This window comes from Adiantum capillus-veneris, chromosome 26 (genome assembly GCF_014529385.1).
Source record: "Adiantum capillus-veneris isolate H3 chromosome 26, ASM1452938v2, whole genome shotgun sequence".
Classification (NCBI taxonomy): Eukaryota; Viridiplantae; Streptophyta; class Polypodiopsida; order Polypodiales; family Pteridaceae; genus Adiantum; species Adiantum capillus-veneris.
The window spans coordinates 124,874,076-124,883,736 of NC_140956.1; positions in this window are offsets into that span (position 1 = coordinate 124,874,076).

Here is a 9,661-nt window from a genome sequence, read left to right on the forward strand (position 1 = left end):
CTCTCTTGATTGGTTTGCATTAATATAGCATTCTTTGGTAGCCTAATAAGACACTCGGCTACACGATGTGGACCTCCACACTCATAGCATTGAAGAGGTGGTCTCTTGGCAATGTAATTGATATTTTGGCCTCTTGCAGCAAGAGAAGCTACTTGATAGACATGACTTGTCCCCAATAGTCCTCCATGTAGTATTGTGGACTGTCTTCAAGTGCATCAATCCCATAGGAAATATTAGGGTCTATATCTTCCTCAGAACCTTTCAAACCAACAATAGATGACTCACAATCCACTTGATTCACATAAGTGATTTTCGGATGTGGTGGTTGCGGTCCTAGCACTGGAGGAGGTAAGGGTGTGGTTTGAGCAACATTCTGGGCCCTAGAGACCATGTGTTGTGACGTTTATTCAAGAGGTGGGGCTAGCATCAATGCAGGAACTCGAGGCGTGTCCGTCCATGATGCTAAGGTTGGTCTATTGGCCATCGCATGCTTAAATACTATGCAATCCTTAGCTTGATGACCATACCTCCCACAGGCATTTCAATTCCCATTAAATTTTACTCTAAACATAGGGCATTCATTGGTACTATGCGGACCATAGCAAATTGAGCACCATTGTTGCTCCCTTCTTGGATACATATGGTTGGTTTGCAGAGCACGATTGTCTCTAAGACTCTCTTTAATGGCCTTGGTGAGATCTGCTAAAGTCATCTCATAGATCTTTGGCTCATTAGCAATAGGCTTTAGGGTCATTGGTTGATGTCCCGATGCTTGCGAGCTAGTAGATTTTGGCTCAAAAGCATTAGGAAAAAATTGGACCCCCTTGGGGCTATGTAAGGATTCCTAATTTTAAGGGATTAAAGCTAATTTTGTAGGGGATGTAGGGAACAAAGACAATAAATAGGGCTACTTTTGTAGCTCTCTCTCTAACTTCTCTCTAGATAGGAGAGGGGGGGAAAGTAGGGAATGAGGGTGGTAAAGTAGGAGGAAGAGGGGGGATAAAGTAGGAGAGAGAGGGGAGTAAAACGAGAGAGAGGAGTAAAAGTAGAGAGAAGAACCATTCTCTCTCTACCTATCACCAAACAAAGAGAGTAAGTAGTTATGACAAAATCCACTTTTCAGTTCGTGCATCAATTCACCCCAAAAAATTGAATTTTTTATAAAATCTTCAAAATGGATCTTTTAAGCTTTCAAAAGGTCCCTATATATATATATTTATATATTTATATAACAGTAAATTTTTAGAAGAATCTAACTTTTATAAGCTCCAAACCTAAAATTCCTTGGGTCCCTCTCTACATTAACTCTAAGAATAAATAGATAATGCCACATCATCAAAACATCCATCTAATAAAGCCTAAAAATTGGAATTTTTAAAATTTTAAAATTTCCCTCCTTTGAGCTCAAAAATTGAACCTATATATGAAAAAATATATTTTTAAGTCTTTTTATCCCAAAAATTGTCTGTTTATCCTAAAAGGTATATCTTATCAAATTTTTTCCCCATCATAACTTTTCACCATGTCTCTTCGTGACATAACCAATGAATCACCTGCATCGTCATCTACTAGGTCAACTAATGTCAGTCTGCGTCTACCGATCGAATTTGCTCCCACAAAAAAAAATGACGAGAAAGCATCTCAACCGGCATCCGTACGACGGTTTCGAGGGGAAACCAATGTTGACTTGTGGCTTGATGGAGGGTTGTATCCAAAAGATCCGCTCATGGACTGTCATCCGACATTCCGTACACTCCCAAGCTTAATCAAATATGTGGGAGAAGGAGAGTGTGGTCTTCTTGGGTATTGTAAGAGATTGGACTCCAATCACGCAGGTGCGTCGGTATATTTCCGACAACAAGGTCAAGTGTTACACATTCATTCCACAAATCTCCAACAACAACTACATTCCATAGAGAAACAACTCAAAGATCTTAAAGAGGAGATGAAATCTACAGAAACATAGGTAACTAAGCTACGGATTGCAATGATGCACCTAAAAGCCACTCCATTTGGCATGCGTGAGCGTAAGAGGGAGTTCTCTTCCATTGAAAACTTAGCCTCTAATGGAGGGGCACGTAAGAAGCAGATCACGGCAACCAGGTATTTTTTTAAATTCACAGTGTTCATAACTCTCAAATAATTTTCATCAATTTGTAACTCGGTTCACATTTTGAAATAGGACATATATACAAGATGTGTGTGGAAGTTTTAAACAAGAGGACCGTTGCAATCTTCTCCTAGGATGCATCTCAAAGGAAGATATACTTTACATCATAGGTTGTGAAAAGGCCAAACACATGAAAGATGCCATCACAAAGGAGATCCTAAAAAAGATCTCTAACCTTGTGTCTGAGGATGATGTCCAGAGAGCTTGTGATGAGGTTGGGATCAGCACAAATGCATACCATGTACTTCATGGATTGATGAAAGATGCATTACAAGAGCAAGGCATCACCGACAATTTATTTCCTATTCCACATAGGGTCCGACTTACAAGAAAAGCAAACAATGATCTCGTTCGGGAATCCCTTGGCGAATACAAACACATTGAAGGATCCATGGTGTACTCTTCCACGAGTGCCAAGTCACGTGGTAATATAAAGGGAGGCAATACTATTCCTAATGGGGCAAAGTCTTTTAGTTATCATCAATTCAACAATATTTTTGTTGACTTGAAACAACTACAACGAGCTATGGTTAAATTTTATGCTTTGTCTCCACAAGGTAATACAAATTGTAATGTCATTTTTTATTTGTATTGAATATCATTTAGTATAATAATTCAATTCCTGTGTTGTTTCAGTACTTGGAGAGAAGCTCATATTTATTCTTAAGCTAGATGAATGTCAAATTGTCAAAGGACGGAGATTGGAACGTATGAGTGTGACACTCATGAATGAGGCAATGTTTTTTGCAAAAGTCGATGCTATCGGTGATCACTCTCAGAAACCATCATTTAGTGTACAATCGGAAAAAGAAATATGGTGGTTAGGAGCTTTTGAAGTTCCTAAAGAGACTCATGAGGTGTTGGCATGGGTCTTCTCTATGATCCCGTGGATCACAGAGGTTATTAAGGCACAACTAGAGGGAGAAAAGCTAGAAGTAGATGGAGTAGGTACATTTGATGTTGAGTGGCACTTAGGAGGTGATCTAAAAACAATCAAATGTATACTTGGGTGTAAACAAGGTGCTTCATCACTTCTTCCTTGTCCATATTGTGTACGAGGATACAAGGAGAGTACTCGTGGCTCCACGTCTTCAAAGAAAAATGTCAAGGGAAGTCAGGCAACAGGGTCAATGGATGATGATGCAAGGGATTGGGTGTGTTCGGTGTTGAAGTGTCCTATCATGGAGGTCCCCAATCAGTCGACAAAAGATAAAACATGGCATCCCATTATCAATTTTCCACTTACAAATGTACACTTTTGCACTTTGCATGCCTTTATGTGTATATTTCTTAAAGCTTCACATAGAGTACGCTTTCACAATGAAACCACTTTCCAGATCCGTGGAAGCCATTGGAATAGTTGAAACAATTCTAAATTCGATTGGATGTCATGGTGGCAATGTTTCTATCATCGGTGAGGTGAAAAATATGCATGAAGTGCCACAAAAAGTATCTATGAATGGTGTGAAAGCACGTAGGTTTTTCAAGAAACCAGAGATGCGAAAGGAGAGGGGTGAAGAGGATGCTCCATGGGAGCTATGGAAAGTGCTTTGCAAGTGTACGACCGATCAAGATTCAAATCCCGTGCTTGTAAATTTACGTAGGCAAGTGTGGCACCACTTGGAGTTAGTGCTTCAAATCATGTGGAAACCCCAAACCACAAGCGAGCAACAAAATTTGTTCAAAGATCACATTTTGAATTTCACTAAAGCATTTGTGCAAGCGTGGGGAGAGAGCAATATCACACACTACATGGTAAGTTACTTTGTTCAGTTCAAATTTTGATGCTATACATAAATATTTATTTGATCTAAGCATTTTTTCTTGATGCAGCATATTTTGTATGCGCATGGAGCATTCTTTATGTCAAAATATGGTTCATTAGACATGTGGAGCACTCAGGAATGGAAAAATCACATTATCGAGCCAAAGGTGTTTACTTTAAAAATACACGTCACGGTGGTGGAACTACGAGATCCAACTACATGAAGGAGAGAATAGTTAAGTCGTGTAGTGGTCCTGCTACTTGAGAGAATTTTGCTATGAAGCGTCTATAGTATGCACACATACCAATAAAGCTTCTTAGCTCATGTAGATTCCTTGGGTTAGGCCATGATTTTATTACCTCTAACTTTGATGGATCCATACGAATACCGTCGTGAGAGATAATATGGCCTAGATATTGAATCTCTTGAAGGAAGAATTCACTTTTCTTTTGGTTGAGAAAAAGTTTGTTCTCCCTCAAGGCTTGAAAAATCACTTGGAGATGTTGCTTATGTTCCTCCAAAGACTTGGAGTAGATGATGATATCATTGAAGAACACTCCAGTGAATTTTCGATATGGTCTAAAAATTTTCTCCATCAAACGATTGAACGTAGCTGGTGCATTAGTCAAGCCAAAAGGCATGACTAGATATTCATAAAGACCAAATGTTGTGCGAAACGCGGTCTTTAAGATATCCTCATCCACTATCCTTATTTGATGATAGCCACTCTTAAGGTCAATCCTACTGAAGTAGGTAGAGCCTTGTAGCTTATCAAACAGATCTTCTACCCGAGGTACGGGAAATCTGTTTTTGATAGTGATATGGTTTAGTGCTCGATAGTCCACACACATACGGTATGTACCATCTTTCTTTTGCACTAAAAGGACTGGAGAACAAAAGGGAGAGGAACTAGGCCTCACCATCCCTTTGTCTACCAGCTCTTGTACTTGCCTCATGATCTCCTCTTGTTGAGCTTGTGAGACTCGATAAGGAGGTTTGTTAGGCGGTGAGCTTCCTGGAAGGAGCTCAATACGATGGTCATCATCCCCTCGTTTTGGAGGTAGGTCCATAGGGATATCATTGATGAACACATCTTGGAATCCTTTTAGAAAAGTAGACAAGTCTAACTCTTCTTGATTCCTATCATTTTCATTTGATGAAACATTATTAGCTTTTAGAGACTCTTTGACATAAATCATGTACGCAGAAACTGAGCTCTTCATTGATTTATCAAAAGAAAGAGGATTTACAAGTGGAATAGTGCGACCACGCTCACTAGCATCTATATACATGTTCTTTCCCCTGTAGGTGAAGTAAATTCTCCTTTCAGGGAACTTCATGTTGGCAGCCATGCGATCAAACCATGGTGCCCCTAGGATAACATCCTGATGTTGGAGAGGAGAGATGAAGAAGTCTTCTTTGTCGACATAGCTTTGGACATGAAGCCTCAACTTCCCAATCAAGGGAGTAACGGAGGCTTGTTGTCCCTTGAAAGCTGCATCAGCTGTTACTATATCTCCCATCTCAAAAGCTTGAATGCCCAACTTGGTGGCCAACTCTATTGATATGAAGTTGAGAGTAGAGCCAGGGTCAAACAAGATGAAGGAATCATGCTCTCTTACCTTTCCCCAAGCATAGGAGAGTGATGATCCTTTGCAATGAGCATCCTCTTTTGGAGCTTTGATGGTGGAAGCCCTAGGAGTCTCATTGCGAGTATTCTTCTTGGGGCAAGAACGATAGCCATGTCCTTGCTCCCCACACTTGAAACACTTATGGTCCTTGCGAAAAGCTTCAAGCTCTTCAGGAGAGAGTTTGTTTTTACCTTTGTAAACTCCCTTCTCCTTGGACCGATTGTTGTTGTTGTTGTTGGAAGTGCCTTGGGAATTATTTTGAGCATTGGATTTCCCCTTTGCATCATTTTTATCTTTGTTTTCCATGGGCTTGACATTACGTCTAGCCCCTTGATGGAAATTGATACGTGAAGCAACCATGGTGTGGTGGATTACTTCGGTAATAGTACCGGGCCGTTGAGAGTTGATATATTCGGCCATCTCTTCAGGTAATCCCGCACAGAATTGTTGTCTTTGCTCGGCAAAGTCTATCTTTTGAAAGATAGTAGCTTTGAGATGTAAATCCCAAAACTTATCTACATACTTGTTGATAGACTCATGAGAGAGGAGCTTCAAGCCGCGCCATTCGGTAAGAACTTTATCTTTAGTATCGCTTGGAAGAAATTGCTTCATGATGGAAACTCGTAGAGTTTCCCATGTCTTTGGGGCTTCTCCATTGCCACGAAGGCTAGCCCACCATTGACGAGCTGATTTTTGGAAGTGCATAGCTACATGGCGTAGCTTGGAGGACTCTGTGAAGCCCTCGTCCCCAAAGGCCGCATCAAATTGCTGGATGAAGGCCAACACTTTGTCGGTAGCACCAAAGGTGCCATCGTAGGTGAGAAAAGAGATACTCTTTCCTCCCTCCTTGAACTTCTTTAGCTTTTGTGACCTTCGCCATGCAGGAAATGATTTGCGATGCCCTCCCCTCTTGTATTCTCTAGGAGAATAGCCATAACTTTCATCGGAAGAGAAGGAAGGTGAAGAAGAAGGAGAAGAGGGTGACCTCTTCCTAGCCCTTTTCTTCCTTTGTTTCCTCTCTTGCCTTTGAGAGTGATGAGGAGAAGGACTATGGGTTGCTCTTTTCCTCTTGGGAGGAGTAGGCGATCGTCTAGACCGCCTTCTTCGTGGAGCCACATCTTCAGAAGAACTTAGACTTTCATTGCTTTCTTTCTCTTTGGATTCCTCCTCTCGAATGGGAGAGAGTATTCTTTTGGGGGTCTCTTCAAGAGGCCTCCTAAGCTCTCTCTCCTCTTAGAGAGGAAGGGAAATTCCATAAGCACAAAGTTGTTGAGTAACTTCGGCTTGCAAGGTAGGGTTGCCCATAGCTTGTTGCAACCTAGTCACAAGATAATTCACAAACATGGGAGCATCATCATTAGCACCTTCATGTGCAAAATCAAAGCTATCAATGTTCATTCTACTCTCTTGATTATTGTCATCCATGTTAACAAAATTTTATGTATGTACTTAGTGTATGCTTTGGCAATTCAAAACCTTAGTTGCCACTCCTCTTAGCCTTTGAAAATCGGCTCTTAAGTATCTACACCCACGGCTCAAAGTGGTTAATTATAGAGAGTAGAAGAGTAGGTCTAACATAGCAGAGTTGCCAAGGGCTAGCTCCTTTCGGACTTCTTATGGCTCAATAATGGTAAAGCCATAGGCAAGTCTAAAAAGACTCCATTATTAAGTCCAAAGCTCCCGAGGTGTGCACCATCCCCCACATAGTGGGCTTAACAAAACCGGTATTAGATCCCAGTTCCACTTACTCTATTATAATTAACAACATCAACCATTTATAGGCTACTTAAGGACCTCTCTTCTTAAGCAAGAAAAGAGAAACCAAATGCTCTGAGACCAATGTAATGGAATTTGCCTATTCAATTTGAGAATAGCGGAATTTAATGAGAGTACTTTCAAGAAATGATTTTGTGAGCATAGCGGGTAGACATAATTGAAGATAGCAACATAATCATAGCAATTAGTTAACTTGGCATAGACAATACTTTTGCAAGAGAGAGAGTTTAGAGAACATGACAACAATTAAGGACCGGATTTATGTGGAGCCGGTCCCCCCTCCAATAGGCATTTGTATTATGATTTCTCCCATAAAGAGAGACTTGTTACAATACAGTCTTTGTGTTCCTTGTGACCTAGGTGATGCCATGAAGATGGAAGGCTTCATGCACCACAAACATAACATAAACTTGAAGAAAGATTTAACTATCCCAAGCCTCAGTCCCAAGACCTCAAACACCTTCGAAGGTGGAGAGAGCTAGCAGGGAATGAGGGTAGGGAAGAGGAAGAAGAAACATTTCGTAGGAGAAAGACTTAGTTCCTCACTTATCATACTCTTGTTGCTAGCATACATAATAGCATAGTAATGAAGAAGAAGGAGATGGCAAGCTTAAGCATTGAAGCATGGCTCTTGGTTGGATTTGCACTCCATAGCCAAGAGTGTTGGTGTAGGCTCTCAACCTCTACTTGCTTGGAGAGGGAGCTCTTGCACTTTGCATATCACACAATGAGAGTGCTTGTGAGTGTGTGTGGGTGAGTATACCCCCTAGGCACCCCCCTAGCTTGCTTGGGTCGACCCCCCCTTGTAGCTCATGCCTGAAGCTCATTGGACCCCTCCAGGCCTAGCCAATCACAAGCAGGAGCCATTACAAGCAACATGGGTAGCCTTGGGACAAGTGTCCCCCTTTCCCCTTTGAGAGAGAGGACTTGATAAATGCTAAAACAATTAGATAATTCATGTAATTTATCATTGGACCCCTTTGAAGCCTAGCCAATAGGCTTCAAGCAACACATGAAGGTAACATGGGTAGGGGCCTGACATGTGTCCTTGCTGCCTCTTCAAGATGGGCTTCCCTTGTGTGTGTGAGTGGGTGTTCTCTCTCTAGGCCCTAGGAAAAGGGCTCGCCCCCCCTCTTGTAGGAATGCTTTTGACTTTTAGATGATCAAGCACCTTACTCACCAAGCATGACAAAGCACTTGAACTAGGGGGGGTTCCCACAAGCATCTCAGGCAAGCTTCTCAAGGCACCTCAAGTACTTTAATCATGCAGCAAGTCAAGCACCTCAAGCATGGAGCCAGTCAAGCACCTCAAGCATCTTAATCAAGCACCTCAAGCATGAAAAACACCTCAAGCATGACAAGCACCTCAAGCAGGACAAGCACCTCGAGCTTGGGCCTGGTTCCCACCTCAAGCTCAGCCCTAGCTTACTTAAGGTCAAAAGGACTTTTACACACATTTATTGGAGGTCTTCAATGAAGCTAACCCTAAGGTCTTATGCTCCATTGGTTAGCCTTGCTCTTTGATAGACCATCTCCCTTTTGGGCCCCTTTACATTGGCCCCGTGTTGAGATAGATCTAAAGCACATACCTATATCTTAACACTTGTTCCCGTTTATTCTCCCACATTAAGTGATCAATTTAATATGAGAAAATCATTTGGGTTAGTTAGATATTAGATTTTATGACATTACCTCTCTCTTGAAATCATAGTCGTCCTCGACTATGAGGTAGAAGAGATAAAGTCTTAGTCATTAGTCAATCGTACTTAGCGGGTAAAGGATCCCTTTTTACCCTACGACATCTTTCCAAGATGGATGACTAATCCATTTGGTGCTTGGGAGACATAGCTGCCGCAAGCATGTCTGCTCTTTAGTCCATTTCATTCTCCCAAAGTAGAGTGACAAATTCTACTTGGTGTTTGAGGGACGTCGTCATCACAAACATGATTCTAAGCATGCATACTAGTTAAATTTGTGCACAATTAAAAAGAGGACTAGTCATATAAGACAAAAACATGAGTTATTTAAAAGAAATTTGTACATTTGCTTACTCTAATGTAGCATTGTAAGCATTGACAAGGTTCATACTATCCTTAAGTTGTACTCCTTGCATCCATTTAACATCTTCAAAAGGATAATTTTTGAACTTAATAAGATACCGTCGGATAATCTTACCATGTCGTAGTACTTTGTCTTCATGCCGAAGGATAGCTTCGGGTTGTAGCACCTCTTCTTGGTCTTCAACTTCGGGAGGGTCTTCAATAATTGGTTCAATTGGTGGCTCTCCTTTGTAGGGCTTAAGTAAGCTTACATGAAAG